The sequence below is a fragment of the Chiloscyllium punctatum genome, chromosome 1, assembly GCF_047496795.1.
Source record: "Chiloscyllium punctatum isolate Juve2018m chromosome 1, sChiPun1.3, whole genome shotgun sequence".
NCBI lineage: Eukaryota > Metazoa > Chordata > Chondrichthyes > Orectolobiformes > Hemiscylliidae > Chiloscyllium > Chiloscyllium punctatum.
Window position 1 is genome coordinate 11,739,519 of NC_092739.1, and position 24,048 is coordinate 11,763,566.

General features: G+C 41.9%; 1 protein-coding gene across 1 annotated transcript in view; it reads right to left on the reverse strand.

Annotated features, from left to right (window-relative positions):
• The window catches only part of znf827 (zinc finger protein 827), a 138,783-nt gene that overhangs the window by 28,826 nt on the left and 85,909 nt on the right, over positions 1-24,048 (reverse strand). The gene's annotated exons all lie outside the window — the stretch shown is intronic.

Consider the following 24,048-nt stretch of genomic DNA (forward strand, 5'->3'; position numbering starts at 1 on the left):
ACAAGAGAAAGCAGACCCAAAACATTAAAAACTGCAATACAGCTTTAATATTTCACTTAAAACTTGTGTCAACCATAGCTCAACCACAGCTCACCTGTGGATCTCAAGGTTCTGGGTTCAAGTCCCACTCCAGGAACTTAAGCACAAAAATCAAGGTTAACATTCGAATGCAGCACTAAGGGAACTGTGCTAAGTGCCAATTTTTGAACGCGGTCCCAGCTGTCTGTTTGGGGAATATAAAAGATCCCATGGCACTATTTTGAAGAGGAGCAGGGGAGTTACCTCTGGTACTCTGGTCTGTATTTAACTCTCAATCAACAGCACAAAAAGAAAGGCAGATTATATGAACTCCACACTTGATTTGGCTAATGTTGATTTGTATAACATGGTACAATGATACAATAGGCAACATGTTAAATGGATACAACATGTGTTAACAGATCATTTTAAAGCAAATTGTAGTAAGGAGAATTTAATTTATGGATGCCCTCAGCTTCACTCTTCACTTAATTCAGCAGTCACATAAAATTGTCAAAAGTACAGTATTTGAATTAATGAATTACCATCAGTGAATAAACAACAATGTTTATTTGCTACACCCGAAAGGCAAAGGAATTTTTTCCAAAATTAACTGAGGGCTTGATAGGGATAAACACACAGGCAGTGATTCAAATAACTTGATATTGCCCTCATATGCTGCTCCTGCAATCTATTCACCTGCTTTAGTTATTTTCACACTGTTTGTTCACTGAATAGTGAATTACCACAAATAGCTTAAATTTGTAATTCCTTGATATTTAGAAATATATTTAATTTATTGTTGGGATAGGCAGCAATATGAAGTTGAGGTTACAAAAGAGATTGGTCATGACCTTAGTAAATGGTAGCGCAAGCTTTAGGGGCCAAAATGGCTACTCCTACTTTTTGTATACTGATGTTATTGGATAGGACACTGGGGAGAAATTTCTTGCTCTTCTTTGAATTAGCACCTCAGGATCTTTTAAATATTTCTCAGCAGTGGAAGCTTGGTGTGCTTTCTTTTCCAAACTGTAAGGAATATATAAAAAACTGAACTTAATCCTTGTCGTTAAACAAGGAAGGTAGCACTTGGAAACCAATATGGATGGCATCTAAGAAATTACAGCAATGTTTAGTGTGAGGATTAAAGAACAACAACAACAATATCAAATCATTCCTCCAGTTAAATCCAACCTGCAGTTAAAAGCACAAAACTCTGGCTCCCTGAAACTCACTTCAATTTAGACAATGCATTGTCTGTTTCTATCACTGAATTGCATATAAAATTGCAGGACAAAATTGTTGCAGTTTGATCTGTTTTCCTCTCTCTGCAATTATGGACTTTAATAAAGAAACAGGTCAAAACTGTTCAAATCTACAATCACTATGTCTCAGACAATGCTTGCACAATTGTGGTCACTGCTGTTAAGTCTTGCCTGGTGTGGCTCAAGAACCTCACTCTGGCATGACTGTCTCCTTATTAGCAAATGCAGCAGAGACTAAGTTCAGATAATGCACAATTTGTGGCCTCTATTTCCTCTGGTGACTCTCCTTAACTAGCTGAGCTTTTAATTTCTGCTCACGTCTGCCAATGCCTTCAAAACAGTTAGCCCCCAGACGTAACAGTTGTAAGCAATCATCTCCCATTTCTCAACGTTAATTTTTGCCATCTTCATATTTTGCGTGTACACTGACTTGTAGTGGAGAAATGGATGATCAACAGGTCATGGCCTAATGGCCAGTTCTTTATTATACAAGTCATTGGGTATACAGCTATGAGTGTGGCTGCAAGAGATTTCATTAACTTGGCAATAAGTTTATAATCATGGGTTTATGATAACACAAAAAGGTCTTCTACATGGGTGACCTTGTCCTGCCAATAGATACCAAGGATACAGGAGAGGAAAGGTAGAAATTGTTCAGCAATTCTCTTGCTTGAAGTGGAATGTAGGTAGTGGTAATTTGGCTTTCTCAGTCAAGTTTAGGTTTTCTGTGTCTTACTCAGTTTGCATATGTCAGCTGCAACTTTTGCACTGCATGCTGAAGACATCAAGTAACAAATTGCTGGTGTCGGTGGAGCCAAGACATGAGATATTCAGATAGGTGAAGCTATCAAACACTCCCAGTATCATGGTGCCCATGTGAATTAGACGGTCAAAAGGGCAACATCCTGGACCATGACATGTTTCCTTGAGAGGCCATCCAGTTCTAATTGAAGATGCTCCTCAGAATGTAATGTTGGGATGATACTGTAAGTGTACAGCAACGTTTTTAAAAGGAGTTGGAGTACCTTTCTTTTCAATCTCAGGCAAGCAAAACTGAACTGCTTTCGGTTAGAATTAATATATAAATGAACACACTAAGTGACCAAAAGACATGTAACAACGAAAAAGGAGAATATACCAAATAACTATCAAACCGGCAGACAAGGGAGGCGTGGTGGTAGCTTGGCGCACCGATCTTGACACTGATGAGGCTAAACGGCAGCTCGCGGACACCTCCTCCTACTGCCCCCTTGACCATGACCCCACCTCCCACCACCAAACCATCATCTGCCTGACCACCCATAACCTCATCACCTCAGGGGATCTCCCATCCACCGCCTCCAACCTCAGTTCCACAACCCCGCACTGTCCGTTTCTACCTCCTGCCCAAAAATCCACAAACCTGACTGCCCTGGCCGACCCATCGTCTCAGCCTGCTCCTGCCCCACCGAACTCATCTCTACATACCTTGACACGGTCCTGTCCCCCTTAGTCCAAGATCTCCCCACCTACGTTCGAGACACCGCCCACCTCCTCCACGATTTTCGCTTCCCTGGCCCCCAATGCCTCATCTTCACCATGGACATCCAGTCCCTATACACCTCCATCCCCCATCACCAAGGCCTCAAAGCCCTCCGCTTCTCCTTTCCAGCCGAACCAACCAGTACCCTTCCAGTGACACCCTCCTTCGACTGACTGAACTGGTCCTCACTCTGAACAACTTCTCTTTCCAATCCTCCCATTTCCTCCAAATCAAAGGAGTAGCCATGGGCACCCGCATGGGCCCCAGCTATGCCTGCCTCTTTGGCGGATATGTGGAACAGTCCATCTTCCGCAGCTACACTGGCACTACCCCCCACCTTTTCCTCCGCTACATCGATGACTGTATCGGCGCTACCTCGTGCTCTCACGAGGAGGTTGAACAGTTCATCCACTTTACTAACACCTTCCACCCCGACCTCAAATTTACCTGGACCATCTCAGACTCCTCCCTCCCCTTCCTAGACCTCTCCATTTCTATCTTGGGCGACAGACTCAACACGGACATTCACTATAAACCGACCAACTCCCACAGCTACCTAGATTACACCTCCTCCCACCCTACCCCCTGTAAAAACGCCATCCTATATTCCCAATTCCTTCGCCTCCGCTGCATCTGCTCCCAGGAGGACCAATTCCAATACCGAACAACCCAGATGGCCTCCTTCTTCAAAGACCGCAATTTCCCCTCAGATGTGGTTGACGATGCTCTCCACCGCATCACCTCCACGTTCCGCTCCTCCGCCCTTGAACCCCGCCCCTCCAATCGCCACCAGGAGAACACCCTACTGGTCCTCACCTACCACCCCACCAACCTCCATATACATCATATCATCCTTCGTCATTTCCGCCACCTCCAAACAGACGCCACCAAAGATATATTTCCCTCCCCTCCCCTATCAGCATTCTGGAAAGACCACTCCTTCCGCACTCCCTCGTCAGGTCCACACCCCCCACCAACTCAACCTCCGCTCCCAGCACCTTCCCCTGCAACTGCAAGAAATGCAAAACTTTCGCGCACACCTCTCCCCTCACGTTCCTCCAAGGGATCCTTCCATATCCATCACAAATTCACCTACACCTCCACACCCATCAGTTACTGCATCCGCTGCACCCGATGTGGCCTCCTCTACATTGGGGAGACAGACTGCCTACTTGCAGAACGTTTCAGAGAACACCTCTGAGACACCTGCCCCAACCAACCTAACCGCCCCGTGGCTGAACACTTTAACTCCCCCTCGCACTCCGCCAAGGACATGCAGGTCCTCGGCCTCCTTCATTGCCAGACCATGGCAACACGATGCCTGGAGGAAGAGCGCCTCATCTTCCGCCTAGGAACCCTCCAACCACAAGGGATGAATCCAGATTTCTCAAGCTTTCTCAATTCCCCTCCCCGCACCTTATCTCAGTCCCAACCCTCGGATCTGCAATCTTCTTCATGACCTCTCCTCCCCCACCCCCTTTCTGACCTATCACCCTCACCTTAACCTCCTCCCACCTATCGCATTCCCAACGCCCCTCCCCCAAGTCCCTCCTCCCTAGCTTTTATCTTAGTCTGCTTGGCACACCCTCCTCATTCCTGAAGAAGGGCCTATGCCCGAAACGTCGATTCTCCTGCTCCTTGGATGCTGCCTGACCTGCTGCGTTTTTCCAGCAGCACATTTTTCAGCATATACTAAATAATGTCAGACATAGAACATGTTTGATACCACTCAAAAAGAGTTTTGAAATTGATTCATTCCAGTTGACCTTATCCATCATATTGTCATGGAAGGAGATAACATGAAGCAACTTAGTGGGCAACAATTTAAACTCTGCTCACATGGGGTTGAATCAGTTAGTGAGATCAATCAAGTTAACATATAGTCATCTCCTTTGCTCATTCTTGGAACTACAATCTGGACTTGTAAATCATCTAGTTTTAAAACTATACTGGATTCAGGGTAAACTGTGTAGTGGTTATTAATTAGCAAGTTTTGAGAAAATTTGTAGCTTAGGTTGAGGTTCTGGATGTAAGTTTGCTCGCTGAACTGGAAGGTTTGTTTTCAGACATTTCCTCACCATACTAGGTAACATCATCAGTGAGCCTCCGGGGAAGCATTGGTGTTATGGCCCACTTTTTAATTAATGTGTTTAGGTTTCCTTGGGTAGGTGACATCATTTCCTGTAGTGATATTATTTTCTATTATTTTTCTCCAGGGATGGTAAATAGGATCCAAGTCAATGTGTTTGTTGATGGAGTTCCAGTTGGAATGCCATGCTTCTAGGAATTCTCGTGCGTGTCTCTATTTGGTTTGTCCTAGGATGGATGTGTTGTTCCAGTCAAAGTGGTGTCCTTCCTCATCTTTACGTAAAGATACGAGTGAGAGTGGGTCTGTCTTTTGTGGCTAGTTGACGCTCATGTATCCTGGTGGCTAGTTTATTGCCTGTTTGTCCAATGTAGTGTTTGTTAGAGTTTTTGCACTGTATTTTGTAAATGACATTAGTTTTGCTTGTTATCTGTACAGGGTTTTTCAAGTTTACTAGTTGCTGTTTTAGTGTGTTGGTGGGTTTGTGGACAACCATGATGCCAAGTGGTCAGAATAGTCTAGCAGTCACTTCCGAGAGGTCTTTGATGTAGGGGAGAGTGGCTGGGTTTCTGGACTGCTTGTTTGTGTTTGTTGCCGAGAAATTAGCAGACTGTGCTCATTGGGTGCCTGTTCTTTTTGAATACACTATACAGATGATTTTCCTCTGATCTTCATAAGTCCTCGGTGCTGCAGTGTTAAAGTAATGTTCTAATGCAGTTTCGATTGTGGATGTTGGGATGATTGCTTCTGTAGTTCAGTATTTGGTCCGTATGTGTTGTTTTTCTGTAGACACTAGTTTGAAGTTCCCCATTGGCTGTTCGTTCTACTGCTACACCTAGGAATTGCAGTTTGTTGTTGTTTTCTGCTTCTTTAGTGAACTTGCAGCCAGTAAGGGTATTGTTGAAGGCTTCCTCTGATTTGTATCATTTAGTGATGACAAAGGTGTCATCCACGTAGTGGACCCAAAGTTTGGGTTGGATGGTTGTCAGAGCCATTTGTTCAAGTCTCTCCAAAACTGCCTCTGCTAAAAACCCTGATATAGGAGATCCCATGGGTGTTCCATTGGTTTGTCTATAGGTTTTGTTGTTGAAGGTGAAGTGGGTGGTAAGGCATAGGTCCTCTAGCTTGACGATATTGTTCTTGCTGAAGAGATTGGTGGTGTTTGGTGTATGTGTGTTTGGTTTCTCTAATAGTGTAGTCAGTGTTTCCTTGGCCAGGTTGATGTTGATGGATGTGAATAGGGCCATTACATCAAAGGAGATCATTATTTCAACCTCTTCTATCTTGATATCTTTGATGGTCTTCGGGAATCGTTGGGTGGAGTGAATGGGATGGTGTGAGTCTTCTACGAAATGCTTTAGCCTTGGCTAATCTGTACGCTGGTGTTCCAGTTAGCGAGACTACGGTCAGGGGGAGGCGCCTGGTTTGTGAATTTTGGGTAATCTGTAGAAGCATGGTGTGTTGGATCTGTCTGGTTTCATTTTTTGGAAGTTGGTCTTATTTATTTCTCCAGATTTCTGAAGTCTTTTGAGTAGGGCTGTGATTTGGTTCTCTAGTGGGGTTGGCTCCATCTCCACTTGTTGGTAAGTGTTGTTATATGCAAGCAGTGTGTGTTCACTTTCTCAATGTAGTCTCTTTGACTTAAAATGACTATCAATTGTCCGTTGTCTGCAAGTAGGATAACAATGTTTTTTTTAGTCCTCCTAGCGCTTACTGTTGTGTATTGAGTATGTTTCCTTCCTTTTTCCCGCTTAATGTTGGTGCGACCGTCTGTCTGATGGTTTGCTGGGTTTCTTCTGTGAGTTTGTTGTCTTTCAGTGCTGCTAAGAAATCTTTCTTGTCTGCATCCTGAAAGTTGTAATTTAATCCTTTAAGAAGGCTTTTTCAGTGTCTGTTAAACGTCGGTCAGATAAGATTTTTTTATCCATGCTTCTGTGTTGGTATTTCGTGCAAGTTTGTCTAGTTTATTCTGCAGGTATTTTTTTTTTCATTTTGTGTTTGTTGCTGTCTAATGTCTATGGCTTGTTTTACTGTCCATTCATAGTCTGTTGCCTTAGTGAGTAAAGTTTTTTGGCACAAAATTTCTCTGTTGTATTTACGGCATCTGTTGTAGGCATCACTAATCATTTCTCGAAGTATTCTGTGGCCATTTTGCACTGCTATTCTTTTGGCTAGTGGCGAGTTAAGGAGAGGTTTGTATTTATGACATTTAGGTAGTACTGGTTTCCTTAGGTATTCATGCAGGAAGTTCGCGAGTGGCGCTCTGTTGGATGGCATTGCTTTCCCATTTCCGGGCCAGTTTTAGTGTATTGTGCCTTAGGTGTTAGCAAGTTTTGAGACAATGTGTAGCTCAGGTTGAGGTTCTGGATGTAAGTTTACCCGCTGAGCTGGAATGTTTATTTTCAGAGGTTTCATCACCATACTAGGTAACATCATCAGTGAACCTCTGGTGAAGTATGGTGGTATGGCCCACTTTCTATTTGTGTTTAGGTTTCCTTGGGTTGGTGACATCATTTCCTGTGGTGACGTTATTTCCTGTTCTTTTTCTCAGGGAGTGGTAAATGGGATCCAAGTCAATGTGTTTGTTGATAGAGTTCCAGTTGGAATGGCATGCTTCCAGGAATTCTCGTGCTTGTCTTTCTTTGGCTTGCCCTAGGATGGATGTATTGTCCTAGTCGAGGTGGTATCTTTCCTCATCTGTATGTAAAGATACTAGTGAGAGTGGGTTATATCTTTTTGTGGCTAGTTGATATTCATGTATCCTGGTGGATAGTTTTCTGCCTATTTGTCCAATGTATTTTGCTTGAAGAGTTGAAGTGGGATTAGCATCATTAAATGGAGCTTTAGCCATGAGGAAAGAGTCAATAGTTTTTCTAAACTCCTCCACTATGTATATAACGTCCAGCTCTAGCTTCACTGTCAGACATTCTGTGGTAGCGAGAACTCTCTTGGTGAGTGTTCTTTCCAGAGAAGAACATCAGAGTGTGCTCGCCATACTTTCCGGTGTTTTGTTTTGTTTGAGATATCTTTCTTGCTTTTGTTTTCTGTGGAGCAGTTTTTTTTTGCTAATGGACCCATTACCACTTTGATCTCTTCATACATGACCCCAGTTGCTTAGACGTCAGGTGACATCTGAATATTCTGATAAAGTTATAACCAGCATGCACTTGTGCACCACATAAATCTGTGGAACTTTACTGCAAATGGTTTTGAGCAGTCAGAGTCTTCCCACTCAACTCATTTGTAATTAATGAACCAGTGAAAATCACTTGGCTCCAATGATAGATTGAATCAATGATAGTATCCTCTAACTAGTCTGTATTTTTCTGCTTTTGCTTTCCATATGTTGAGGGTATAGTTTTCTACATGATGCTTTGAAGTTTGTTCGATGGAAGCGGGGAGCTCTTGCGATGTGGCGGGCTCTACCTGAATCATTCTGGGAATAGAATCTTGGTGAATTACATAACTAGGGCTGTAGATTGCACTAATCATTCAGAATAAAATGAAGGAGACACTGTAAATAGAGATAAATGAGTATGATTTGGTGGAGATTACAGAGAAGTGGTTGGAAGGAGACCAGGTTTTGGAACTGACTATCCAAGAGTACTGTGTTTCAGAAGGTTAAGCAAGAAGTGGATAGGTTCTCCGGAGTGTTGTCTATCCACAAAGACTGCATACTCAAACTACTAGACCTATGCTTGACAACACACTTCACATTCAACAACCAAATATATGAATAGATCAATGGCACACTTATGAGCTCACCCATCTCTGGGCTCACAGCAGAAGCAGTGATGCAAAGACTGGAACAAACCACCCTCCAACAGATCCAACCCAAACTCTGGATCAGAGAAGTGGACGGCATTATCATTAACAGAACAGAAATTGAGAACACACACCGAATTATCAACACGATGCTCACAGGGATCAGATTCACAAGAGACGAGGAAACCAACAATCAACTCCCATTCCGGGATGTGATGATAGAAAGAATACAGAACAGTGAACGCACACAAAAATGTACAGGAAAGCCACATGCACAGACCAGGTCCTCAACTACGAGAGCAACCACCCAAACACACACGAGAGAAGCTGCATCAGGATCCTGTTCAAAAGGGCTACAACACACTGCAGCACTCCTGACCTATGAAGGGACAAAGAAGAACACCTCTACAGAATCTTCAAGAACGAATATCCCCGCAACTTCATCCGCAGATGCCTAACAGACAAACATGATGAGGATATGCCATGACCTAACTCATTAGCCACACTACTTGTATAAAAAAATCATCTCGGAACTGACAGCCAGACCTCTGACCACTGGGATTCATGACAGCCCATAAACTGACAGCCATGCTCAGACAACAGCTCACCAGAACAAGAGACCCTATACTCATCATGTGCAAGACAAATGTAATTTACAAGATTCCATGCAAAGATTGCACAAAACATTATATAGGACTAACAGGCAGACAACTAGCCACTAAACACCACAACCAGCTGTCCCTATTAGCGACACTGACACACAGATGACAAGGACTACAAATTCGACTGGGGTAACACAACAATCATAGAACAAGCTGAGCAGAGGGCAGGCAGAGAATTTCTAGAAGCATGGCACTCATCCACGCACTCCATCAAGCACATAAACCCAGACCCAATATAGCGGCCACGACAACGATCAACTGGAAGCAGCAGCAACGGAACCAAATACATTCCAGAAGACACAGTACAGCAGTGCTGCACAGGAGTCTCCAAAGCACTGAAGATGCCACCTAGTCAAGGGATGAAACATCTGCAAATTAACTTCCCAGCTCGGTGAACATACCGACAACTACGACAACCGGCACCCAAGCTACAAATCTTTTTGTATGGATAATGGACATCCTACAGACATATCTGGATTTCCAGAAGGCATATAATAAGGTAGCGTACAAAATGTTAATACGGAGGGTAAGATCATCCACGATTAGGTTGAATAGAGGCTTGGGTAAGCAACAGAAAGCCAAGAGCTTGGTGCAGTGAAGAAATAAGGAATTTCAAAATGGATATGGATAAGTTGGGTGACCAGACCAAAATTTGGCAGATGAAGTTTGACATGGATAAATGAGAGATTATTCATTTTTGTAGGAGGGATAGAAAAGCAACTTATTGTATAAATGGAAAGAAATTTCATAATGCTTCGGTGCAAAGATATCTGGGTGTCCGCATGCTTGATCACAGGTACAAAAGGCAATAAGGAATTTTGCAATTTTGACATTTATTGCTTAAGGAATAGAGCATGGAAGCAGGAAACATTTTGCTGCAACTGTGCAAGGTATTAGAAAGACAACTGGTTAGAGGTGGTACATGAGATTAACTCTAGAGAGAGATAAAGAGTTTGCTTTATGAAGGGAAATTGAACAGTTTAGACCCTATATTCTCTGGAGTTTAGAAGAACAAGGGGGATATACGTAAGATGCTAAAGACAAGTGACAAACTTGTTTTCAAAATGATGTTACCTCATGTGGGCAATCTAGAAGAGGTCATAGGATAAAGATAAGAGGCAGCAAATTTAAAAATGGAGATGAAGAGTAATTACTTTTCTCAAGAGGTTGTGAATCTGTTGAATTCACTGTCCCAAAGAATGCTGTGATATTGAGTAAATTTGAAGAGGGCACAGACAGATTTTAAATAGTAATGGGTTGAAGGGTTATGGAGAATGGCCAGAAAAGTGAGTTGAGGCAGAGATGAAATCTGCCATGTTTGTATCAAATAGCCTAGCAGGTTAGAGGCACTGATTGCATACTCCTTCTACTAGTTCTTATGTTAGCTCAGTAGAAATGTAGGAAACCATCTGTGGAATCAAACATGAACTTTTTCAAAAAGTCAGAGTAGGCAGTATGGCTTATATAATTGTGAAAGTAGCAATTCTGATTGAAAATGTAAAAGCTTCAAGGGTTGCACCCTCACCTTTGTGTACATCTGTGAGTGATCCATGTCAAAAATTACAGCTGTGGTTACTGTGTGTTGAGAATGCTGTTCAGAGAGCCATGTCTGATGATAATCAGATCCAGCTGATGCCTTTACCCTGATCTGGTAGATCTCAAGGATACCTTGTTGTTACTTGCCTTTAAAATAAAACTACAAAGTTCAAGTGGTCTCTGTTCATTCTTATTTATATTTCCCAGGACATAACTTCCAAGGCAGGAGTACCATGCCTCTTAATCCATGTCCATCCCTGCTTCGTGATCACTGAGAAGGTAAATATATTCTGATTTAGATATTCTGTTGCGAGCAATACCAAGGTTCTCCTGATGATGGAGCAGTGTTCCAAAACCTAGTACTTCCAAATAAACCTGTTGGACTATAACTTGGTATTTTGTAATCTTTGATTTTCTCGTGAATTTAGTTTCATGCCTCTGTAGTACAGCACAGTGTTTGAGCATAGGTACTCATGAGACTTTGGCCTCGCTGAAGGAGATGGAGATGGACGGAACACATTTTGAATTGTATTTTAAGTTTTCCAATGGACAGGCCCTAATAGCAAAATTTATACCTTGCTCACATGTACGTTCTGTATTCTTCCCCTGCCAGATGAATGTACAACGTTTTTTTCAGAGATTTGTTCTCAGTGAGCTTAGTGTCTTATAGAGAGCTCTGATGTCTAGCTGAACAAATTCCATGATGATCTCAGAAATATTACTCATGTTAAACAACAAATTGAAAGTCTTTTGTCAGTCCCACACACATAGCCTTGATATTTTGGCTTCCAAATCAAAGATTTTGCCTCTTCTTTCTCTATTTGATTTGATCATTTTCCTTGTACAAAGAATCCCATTCATTCATTGACTACAGATTCCAAGCACTCATTGGAACTAGTTTAATAAGACACTTGATATTGCTCTCATCAGAATCCCAAAATTTGAATAATATTTACCTTCTCAGTGATCACAAAGCAGGACTGGACAAGGATTAAGAGGCCTGGTACTCTTGCCTTGGACATTATGTCCTAGAAAATATAAATAAGAATGAACAGAGACTACTTTAGCTTTGTCATTATTTTCATTTAAAAAACCTACAAGGTAACCTGGAAACCTATACCAGATCAGGACACTGGCAGTAGCTGAACCTGATTAATAAAAGGCCTCTCTGTAGCAGGTCAGCATCTTAGAATTCAGAGTCTGAGTTAAAGTGGAAGGTGGATGATCAATGGAAATTATGGCCACTCCAACCATTGGAAACAGCATATAAAACCAGTTATTTACACTGAGTTGGGCATATCAGAGAGTCAGAGCTATACAGCATGGAAACAGACTCTTCGGTCCAACTCATCCATGCCAACCAGATATTAAATTAATCTAATCCCATTTGCCAATCTTAAACCTTTTCTATTCATGTGACCATGAAGATGCCTTTTAAATGTTGTAATTGTACCAGCCTCCACTACTTCCTCTGGCTGCTCATTCCATAAATCACCACCTTTTGCATGAAAAAGGTTGCTCTCTAGATTTGGACTCCACTACTCCAGTGAAAAGACATCGGCTATCCACCCAAACTATGCTCATGATTTTATAAACCTAAGGTCATCCCTCAGCTGCAGATGCTCCAAGGAAAATAGCCACTGCACATTCAGCCTCTCCCTAAAGCTCAAAACTCCAACTCTGGCAACATTCTTGTAGATCATTCTGAATCCTTTCAAGTTTCACAACGTCCTTTCAGGAAGAACAGAACAGAATGTAATATTCCAAAAGTGGCCTAACCAATGTCCTGTACAGCTGCAACGTGACTTCCCAACTCCTATACTCAATGCACTGACCAATAAAGGCTAGCATACCAAATGCCTTCTTCACTATCATCTATATGTGACTGCACTTTCAAGGATCTATGAACCTGCCCTCCAAGGTCTCTTTGTTCAGCAACACTCCCCAGGACCTTACCATTAAGTGTATAAGTCCCGCCCTGTTTTACCTTTCCAAAATGCAGCACCTCACATTTATCTAAATTAAACTCCATCTGCTCAACTGATAAGGTCCCGATGTAATCGGAGGTAACGTTCTTGGTTGTCGACCACACCTCCAATTTTGGTGTCATCTGCAAACTTACTAATAATACCTCTTATATTCGCATCCAAATCATTTATATAAATGACCAAAAGCAGTGAACCCAGCACTGATCCTTGTGGCACACCGCTGGTCACAGGCTTCGGCTGAAAAGCAACCCTCTACCACTACCCTGTCTCCTAGTTTCGAGCCAGTTGGCTAGTTTTCCACATGGATAGTTTTCCCTGTATTCTGTGATCTAACCTTGCTAACTAGTCTACCATGTGGAACCTAGTTGAATGCCTTACTGAAGGCAATATAGATAAAGTTCACCACCCTGCCTTAATCAATCCTCTTCATTACTTCTTCAAAAAACTCAATCAAGTTCGTGAGACATGATTTCCCACGCACAAAGCCATGTTGACTATCCCTAATCAGAGTCGAAGAGTGTGGTGCTGGAAAAGCACAGCCTGTCAGGCAGCATCCGATTAGGAGAGTCAAGGTTTTGGGCATAAGCCCTTCATCAGGAACGTCTGCAGTCCTTACTTTCTCCCACTTTATCCCTAATCAGATCTTACCTTTCCAAATACATGTAAATCCTGTACCTCAGGATTCCCTCCAACAACTTAGCCAACCTATGTACTGACAGGGAGCGATTTATACATCTGGCTTTCTTTTTTTTTACATTGCTGCCAGTTAGCTGTGTGGGCTGACAAAGCATTAAAAAAAAAGCAAAACACCTTTATCCACACATCCAATGTATCACGTATCAGTCTTTTTTTTAAAAAAAAGATGTCCATATTTGAACTTTAAGGTCAGAAGTAGGATTTCATATTTTAAAAGGATCAAAAATTGGAGTTGTGGAAGAATATGCAGGCTATGTTTGCCACAAGTTAATTTAATTGAAGGCCATGGACTGGTCAGGAAAGGAAATGGGATGTTTTGAACAATGAATGTTTCTTAGAAATTACTCAATAGTTACCAGCTGTGAAAAATTTGGCCAATGCTGTCCTCCAAAACTCAAGGAAAGTGATAATTGATTGTAGTGACATGAAAACTGTTTGAATGCGGGTCAGCTAACTCAGCCCCAATGTGGAACTGAAACAGGAATGCTACCCATTTATATGATTAAACGAAAGTCACTAAATTGTCAAGAAAGCTGAGCTGACTCAAGAGTTTCAGAACTAGCTCAAGTGGTTGAGGGCTTATGTCCCACCTAATTTTGTTTTCATCTGCACAGACCTCCGAGATCCACGCACAGCAGCAACTTCTGGACTGGAAGTCAACGCTGCAAACTGGAACAGCACCTTGATTAATGTGAGACCCTCAGAATGGCTGCACTGCTACAGAGTAGCACAATTTAAAGAGAACATCAGTTGGAGCAGTACTTCAACATGAACATCAACAATGGCAAAAAATAATTTGACAGTCCCCAACTGTGAAGAGACAATGTACATGTGTGACTGGTGACCTACTTGGATTTTTAACATCTTCATTAAAGGCCAAGAAGTTAACACAGGCAAGATTTTCCAGTGTAACCCAATTATTTAATTTAAAATTGTATAATTCCCGCCTCAGACTGTGTGGAGTTTGCACATTCTCCCTGTGTCTGCATGGGTTTCCTCCGGGTGCTCTGGTTTCCTCCCACAGTCCAAAAATGTGCAGGTCAGGTAAATTGGCTATGCTAAATTGCCCGTAGTGTTAGGTGCAGGGGTAAACATAGGGGAATGGGTCTGGGTGGGTGCGCTTCAGCGGGTCGGTGTGGACTTGTTGGGCCGAAGGGCCTGTTTCCACACTAAGTAATGTAAATCTAACATCAATATTAGAAATCAGAAAATTGGATTTTTCTGCCCAAAATTTACATTAACAAAGAGGTCCATTGCTTGTAATGGACTAAAAGAATCAAGTGATTAATTTGTCCAGAAATATGGATCTTTCTTAAATGATAAGATTTGGGACAAGATGTGCAGAATCTAATTCAGAGACCTTTGAGATCACTGATTTATGTTCAAAAGGGCATACACAGTTTACTTTGGGTAACACTACTGATGTTACAGCTAAGATTCAGACTTATAGAAATTGAAAAGATTCTTGAAATGACAATGAGAATGAATTAAAGAGGATAAATGAAAAAAAAGTCTCCATAATGTGAGAAGACAAAAACGGAGCAAGGTCTCATTATAAAAATGTTTTCTCAACAAAATAGTAAACCTGCAAGTTAGTAATAAGATCACATATCTGAACTTGTGCAAAAGAAGTTATCTGTTTCAGAAACATTTATAAATTGGCTAAATGTATAGCTTTCACCCAATAATTAATGGAAGGAACAAAGATTGAAAATATCAAATCTGAAGATCTGGAAACTATTTAATAAGATTCTTAGCATAACACTGTGATTTTTGAAAAATATTGAAGATTTTGAACAACTTTATAGAACACCTTGAGGATCAAAATCTATATCAGAAAGGAATTTCTAGAATCATACTTTTATCTTTTTCAACATCACATCTGTTTCTGTGCTGTCAATCTAAAGTACAAAGCTTACAAGTTTTTTTGGGGTCTTTTCAATTTAAGGGTAAAATGGAACACTAAATGGGGACATGCGACCTGATCCAATCATGTGACAAATCTAAGCAGCTTGATTGCTATCGCGACCATGAAGGCCAAAGTGATTTACTGGGAAGAAGATGCAAGATTTTCACACCTGTTGACAATGTCAAGAGCATCTGAGAGTGCGGTGCAAATTGTTAGTTTTTGTAAATGATTGTCCCTGACACTGTATTGAATTTCTACATAGAATGGAGTTTGGGGTTTAAATGTTAATTAGCACTTCTACATGGATACAAGACCAATGTGATTCATGGGCTTTGAAGTGGTTTCTAGAAGGACGGGGAAGGGATGGGGACGGGGATAGATAGATATACAGAGGAGATATCGTTCAATAGTGGGAGCTTGTGTTTGGTTTGAACAAACCAAAGAGGATTTAAACGGGCTGGAAGATGTGTCTAGGTATGGCGAGAAGGAGGAATCTGAAGGGTAACCATCACTGTGAAAGTCAATTTTGAGATTACAAGTTATCCAGCTGAAAATCCATTGGGAACTGAGAATAGACTTGGGCGGGTTGCTGGAGGATTAAAGCATGGAAGGTGTGTTTTAATTGCTTAAAAGTTAAATATAGTTTTCCCACCCTCCTCCTGTCATTCACACTAAAAGTAATTGTGGGATATAGGTAAATTAATGTTACTTCTGCAATTCTGCAATTCCATTTTACAAAGTAAAATGGACTCACGCCAGTGTGTAATTGTTTTAGCCACGAGCTGAGTCAACAAGAATGGAAACGATGTGGAGGAAATATATAATTGTTTTTGTATTAGCTAAAACTGTATGTCAGAAGGTAGACATTATGGGCAAGTAGATAAGATGTTGTGAGGGGATGAAGTTAAGCTAGATACGCCTGTACAAACAGTAGGCATAAACATCTGTTTCCCACTTTTACAGAGACAGAGGAACAAACCCCAATTAAAAGGGTCATAGGGATCAGAACGGCCTTGGGAAAGGCACAGATGAAGGGGGTAGATAATGATAAAGAAAGAATATGCCTAACAATGACCTACAGCAGGATGAGGTCAAACAGCCCTGTGAGGCCAGAAATAAGCATTTTGTCACAGACAAGGCCGGATAAGGCAAGAGATAAACAGGGGTAATGGGGGCCGGTCTTAGGGAAGTGGAGGATGTAAAGGGGGGGGTGGGGGGGGGGGAAAGCAGTGTAAAACAATAGAAATCAAAATGTTGTGTATGAATTGAATTTGATGTGTATGTCCTCTGCCTTATAGACACTGGACATCACACCCACTTGCAAGTGTAAAATAAATGACACTACTGATTCAGATCTTGTCTCGGACTGAAATTATTGAAGTGAGTGGGCTTTGTTTCTCACATAATCATATCTAAAGTTCAAGTTTTAAAACTTGAAATCTTATCATGTGATCCTTTCAGTTAGTTAGTCACTGGACTTCAAATGTCTTTTCATAGAGATACACAACATGGAAAAAGACCGTTCGGTCCAAGTCATCCATGCCGACTAGATATCCTAACCTAATCTCGTCCCATTTACCAGCATTTGTCCCATATCCCTCTAAACCACTCTTATTCATACATGCACCTAAATGCCTTTTGAATGCTGTAATTATACCAGCCTCCACCACTTCCTCTGGCAGCTTATTCGATGCACATGCCATTGGCATGAAAACGGTTGCCCCTCAGATCCCTTTTAAATCTTTCCCTTCTCACCTTAAACCTATGCCCTCTAGTTTTGGACTCCCCCACCTTGGGGGAAAAAAACTTGTCTATTTGCCCTATCCATGCCCCTCATGATTTTATAAACCTCTAAGATCACGACTCAGCTTCCGACGCTTCAGTGAAAATAGCCCCAGTCTATTCAGCTCTCCCTATAGCTCAAATCCTCCAACCCTGGTAACCTTCTTGCAACTCCTTTCTGAACCCTTTCAAGTTTCACAATATCTTCCAATAGCAGGGTGACTGAATTGAACACAGTATCCTAAAAGTGGTCTAACCAATATCCTGTACAGCCTCAACATGATCTCCCAACTCCTATACTCAATGCACTGACCAACATAAGCAAACATATAAAACACCTTCTTCACTATGCTGAACCCAAGACTCTACTTTCAAGGAGCTATGAACGTGCACTCCAATGTCTCTTTGTTCAACAGTTCCCGGGACCTTACCATTAAGAGTACACATCTTGCCCTGATTTGTCTTTCCAAAATGCAGCACCTTGCATTTAACACTTGATACAAACCTCTTTCCATTCCTCTTCATCTCTATCATCATGTCCTATATTGTTCTTCTTCCTCACTCTCCCATAAATATCTTGCCTTCTATTCAATTTCCTCAACTACACCAACTGGTATAAGTTCTACAATCTGACTACTGTTTAATAAATAAATTTCTTTTGAATTCACTGTTGAAATTATAAGTGTATTACATTGATTGTAATGAAACATCCACTTTTGAAGTTATAATGTGTAGTCCTCACATAGCCAACCACAAGCACAAGCCAAATGCATTGCGTTCAATTCCGGTCTCACTGCTATTGGAAAGGTGTTGTGAAACTTGTAACGGTTCAGAAAAGATTTACAAGAATGTTGCCAGGGTTGGAGGTTCTGAGCTACAGAGAGAGGCTGAATCAGCTGAGGCTATTTTCCCTGGACATCAGAGGCTGAGGGGTGACCTTATAGAAGTTTGTTAAATAATGAAGGACATGATTAGGGTGAATAGCCAAGGCCTTTTTCAGAGTCCAAACCTAGAGGGCAAAGGTTTAAGGTGAAAGGGGAATGATTTAAAAGGCAATTTTTTTCATGCAGAGGGTGGATCATGTATGGAATGAGCTACAAGAGAAAGTGGTGGAGACTGGTACAATTATAATATTTAAAAGGCATCTGGATGGGTACATGAATAGAAAGGGTTTAGAAACATATGGGTTAATGGCTGGCAAATGGGACTAGATTAATTGAGGACATCAGGTCAGCATGGATGTGTTGGACTGAAGGGTTTGTTTCAGTGCTGTATGACTATGACCGGATGAATTTTTATTTCTCCTCCCCTGGTCACCAAAACACTGTTTTAAAAAAAAGTTTTCTTCTTGCTTACAATCTTCCTGGGGCAGGTGATTAAATGGAGCTGTGTAAATTTAGGTAATAGATGTCATGAGACATGCATGCAGACTCTAAATATTACAGAAAATTTGCAAATGTTTGTTATCTCAAGTTCCACCCTCATTATTGAAATGGAAATACTGCAGAACACTGTAGGATTGCTCTCCACAGGGCCTGGCTGAAATAAAAAGGAAGCCTTCAGAAAGAGAGACATATAGAGAATATCAGATCTTAGATCAAGGAATATTAATTGCAATAGTGGAGCAGAATCTAGTTCTGGGGTCACAAGACAGGTCAAATAGAGTTCACTAAAGATAGACCTAAAGATAATCCATGACTAACAGTTCCAATAACTATCAACTCATGTATGTAGATAAGTTATTACAAATTATTCCCTAATGGAGTATTCTGCTCCATCCTATTTCAAACAATTATGTATCTGATTTTACAAGGACTAAGGCAAATTATTGTCTTGATAGTATTCCAAGAACATAGGTTACTGAGCAGTCGCAGTAGCTAGAAAGGATGTACCACCTAAATGACACCGCACAAGGTTACACAAAAGATAAATGTTTTTTCAGAATCAAGTAACATAGGGGTCTGAGGTCAGATACAGGTCAGACAGCAATCTGATGCACGTCACTATTAGAGAAAGCTAGTCAAAATCCTATTCATCTTTAATCAAACTGGATACATTTAGCAGACCACTAAAATGTTATAGTCAACAACTCATTTTTCAGGTCTTTGTAATTGTTAACCTTTTGTCATTGATGCCTCTGTTACCCAGCCTAGAAATACTCCCAATACTCTCTTTCCCACAAAAAGTATCAGATTGCCCAAGTACAAGCAAAAGGAGCCACAGTTGGGAGTGGAAACGCAATTAAGGATACATTCTGCCAACGTTCCTGATTTTTGCCACTGTTTCAACAGGGTAATCTTGACAATTTCATCAGCCAGTGTGCGCGCTTAAATCTGTAGTGTCCTCGCTATTTGCATTGCTTCAATGCTGGATGTCTGTCCACCCATTAGGTCTGCCATTCAAATTTAATTTTAGCAGATTTCTGACCAAATTGAAAAGTATATCTAAAGCACAGATGTGCACAGGTGCCAGCAAGAGAGAAATGCATCTAAAAGCTGGCTAAACTAGGCAATATATTGCCCCTCGGATTGTGCAATCATACAGCAGATATTTAATGATAAAGAATTAAAACATAGCCAGGATGTGAAACAATTTCAAACATGCTAATAGAGCTGAAGGCACATTAGTCCCCTGGTCCTGATGGCTCACATCCAAGGATCCTAAAAGAAGTAGCTACAGAGATACTGGTCCTACATTTTTTAAAAATAGATTCTATATAAGTACCAGAGAATTGAAAAACTGCCAATATGACATCCAGATTCAAAAAGGGAAGGAGACAAAAAGCGGGTACCTTTAGACCGATAGGCTATCATTTATTGTTGGAAGAAATGGTGGAATCTATTCTTAAGAGAAGTATTAACAGCACATTTGGAAAATCATAATCTAATCAAGCAGAGTGGGACTAATACCTTGGCGGCCAGGCTTGTTGGTGCTGCAAGAGAGGGTTTAAATTAGATTGGCGGGGCAGTGGGGAGGCTCAAAGGAGATACAGTAATCAAAAATAGCAAGTTGAAGAGACAAGTCAGGCTGGAACACAAGGGAGCAAGAAATGCCTATTGGATTAAATTACATTTATTGCAATGCAAGAGGGCTGACAGGTAAGGCCGATGAACTCGGAGTGGTTAGGTACATGGGACTGGGATATTATAGCCATTACAGAAATGTGGTTAAGATAGGACTGGCAGCTTAATATGCCAGAGTGCAGGGACTTTAAGCGGGACAGAGCTAGTGCTGGTAGGGGGGTGGGGGTGTTGCATTTTTGATTAAGGTGAGTATCACAGCAGTAGTCAGAAGAAATAACTAAAGGATTTTCCAGTGACACTTTGTGAGTGGAGCGAAGAAATAAGGAGGGGATGGTGACGCTATTGGGGTTGTACTGTAGGCCCCCAAATAGTCAATGGGAATTAGAGTAACAAATATGCTGGGAGATTGGAAGTCTTGCAGGAGCAATAGGGTTGCCTAGTAGGGGATTTTAATTTTCCTAACATATACTTGGACTGCCAGAACGTAAAGGGCTTAGATGGGGTGGAATTTATTAAGTGCATTCAGGAAAGTTTCCTTAAGCAGTATATAGAGGGTCCTACTCGAGAACGGCAAAACCTGATCTATTCTTGGGAAATAAGGAAGCACAAAATGATGAAGGTGACAGTGGAGGACCACTTTGGGGCCACTTACCATAGTTCTGATAACTTTAAAATAGTTATGGAGAGGGACAAAATTGGGGCAAGGCGAATTTTGATGGAATAAGACAGAAGCTTGCAGGGGTTGATTGCAATAGTTTGTTTGCAGGCAAAGGAGCTCTGGCAAGTGATAGGCCTTTACAAGTGTAATAGCTAGAACTCAGAGTTCCCTTGAGGGTGAAGGGCAAGATTGGCAAGGGTAAAGAATCCTGGATAATGAGATATTGAGGCTTTGACCATAAAAAGGTGGTGTGGCTCAGGTACAGTTAGCTGAGATCAAGTGAACCCTTGGTTTACAGGGAATACAAGAGTTTACTGAAGAAAGAAATCAGGAGGGTGAAAAAGGGGCACGAGATAGCGTTGGCAGAGAAGAATAAGATGAATCCAAAGGGTTCTTTTTTAAGTTATATAGAAAGGAAAAGAATATGTATAGAGAGAATAGGGCACCTCAAGGACCAAAGTGCATGTCTAGGTTTAGAACTGTGGGATATAGGTGGATTAGTGTTACTTCTGCAATTCCATTTTACAAAGGAGGTGAGCTCACACCAGTGTGTAATTGTTTTAGTCAAGAGCTGAGTCAACAAGAATGGAAACGATGTAGAGGAAATATAGAATTGTTTTTGTATTAGCTAAAATTGTATGTCAGAATGAAATGTGCCAATGAACAATAGTAGGCACGATGGGCAAATAGATAAGATGTTGTGAGAGGATGAAGTTAAGCTAGATATGCCTGTACAAACAGTAGGTATAAACATCTGCTTCCCACTTTTACAAAAACACAGGAACAAACCCCAATTAAAAGGGTCATAGGGATCAGAATGGCCTCGGGAAAGGCACAGATGAAGGGGGTAGATAATGATGAAGAAAGGATATGCCTAACAATGACCTATAGCAGGATAAGGTCAAACAGCCTTGTGAGACCAGAAATAAGCATTTTATCACAGACAAGGCCGGATAAGGCAAGAGGTAAACAGGGGTAATGGGGGCCGGTCTTAGGGAAGTGGACGATGTAAGCAGGGGAGGGAGCAGTGTAAAACAATAGACATCAAATCATATAAATTAGATTAGATTACTTACAGTGTGGAAACAGGCCCTTCGGCCCAACAAGTCTACACCGCCCCGCCGAAGCGCAACCCACCCATACCCCTACATTTACCCCTTACCTAACACTACGGGCAATTTAGCATGGCCAATTCACCTGACCTGCACATCTTTGGACTGTGGGAGGAAACCGGAGCACCCGGAGGAAACCCACGCAGACACGGGGAGAACGTGCAAACTCCACACAGTCAGTCGCCTGAGGCGGGAATTGAACCCGGGTCTCTGGCGCTGTGAGGCAGCAGTGCTAACCACTGTGCCACCGTGCCGCCCACTTATGTATGAATTGAACTTGGTGTGTATGTCCTCTACCTTATAGGCACTGGACATCACAACCCACTTGCAAGTGTAAAATAAATGACACTACTGATTCAGATCTTGTCTCGGACTGAAATTATTGAAGTGAGTGGGCTTTGTTTCTCACAGAACTGCAAGAGATGGGCGAGGTTCTCAAATGAATATTTCTCCTCTGTTTACTGCACAGAAAGAGGACTTGGGAACTTATGCAAGTTACTGGTAATATCTTGGGAATAGTCCATATCATAATAGAGGAGGTGTTAAATGTATTAGAATTTATGAAGGTGGATACATTTCCTGGCCCTGACCGATATGTCCAAGAGCACTGTAAGAGGCTAGAGAAGAAATTGTGGGGGCCTTGCCTGATATTTGTGCATCAGAGTTAACCACAGGTGAGGCCCCAGAAGACTGGAGGGTAGTGAATGTTTTGCTCTTATACAAGGAGGGCTGCAAAGAAAAGCCTGGGAACTATAGACCAGTAAGCCAAACATCTCTGCTGAGTTAGTTACTTGAGAAGATTCTGAGCGATAAGATGTACATGCATTTGGAAAGACAAGGTTTAATTAGGAATAGTCAGCATGGCTTTGTGAGTGGCAGATCATGCCTCACAGATTTGTTACAGTTCTTTGATGAAGTGACCAGGAAGGTTGACATAGTCAATGGATTTCAGTAAGGACTTTGATAAGGTGTTGTGGTTCTGTTTGCCAAGCTGGGAATTTGTGTTGCAGATGTTTCGTTCCCTGCCTAGGTGACATCCTCAGTGCTTGGGAGCCTCCTGTGAAGCGCTTCTGTGATCTTTCCTCCGGCATGTTGGTGTTCATGGATGCCATACATCAAGAGCATTTCCGAACTGACAGCCAGACTACTACGACCACTAGGACTCATAACAGGACAGAAACCAACAGCCACTCTCGGACAACAACTCACCAGAACGAAGGACCCGATACCCAGCTTGAACAAAACCAATGTAGTGTACAAAATCCCATGCAAGGACTGCACAAAACACTACATAGGACAAACTGGAAGACAGCTAACGATCCACATTCATGAACACCAACTAGCCACGAAACGACACGACCAGCTATCCTTAGTAGCCACACACGCAGATGACAAGCAACATGAATTCGACTGGGACAACACTACTATTATAGGACAAGCCAAACAGAGAACAGTCAGTGAATTCCTAGAGGCATGGCACTCATCCACAGATTCAATCAATAAGCACATCGACCTGGACCCAATATACCGACCACTGCAGCGGACAGCTGGAACTGACAACCGGAAGCGGCAGATTCAAACCACTACAAATGCCGGAGGAAAGATCACAGAAGCACTTTACAGGAGGCTCCCAAGCAGTGAGGATGTCACTCAGACAGGGGACGAAATGTCTGCAACACAAATGCCCAGCTCGGCGAACAGAACCACAACAACGAGCACCTGAGCTACAAATCTTCTCACAAACTTTGAACTTGGATAAGATTCCACATGGTAGGCTGCTCTGGAAGTTAGATCGTATGGAATCCAAGGAAAGCTGGCAAACTGGATACATTGGCTTGATGGTAGGAAGCAGAGGGTAATAATGGAAGGATGCTTTTCGGACTGGAGGCCTGTGACTAGTGAAGTGCCTCGGGGGTTGGTGCTGATCCCATTACAAGGCATTATTAATAAGTTTGCTGATGGCACTGAAATAGATAGTATCGTGGACAGTGAGGAAGGTTATCAGAAATTGCACAGGACCTTGATC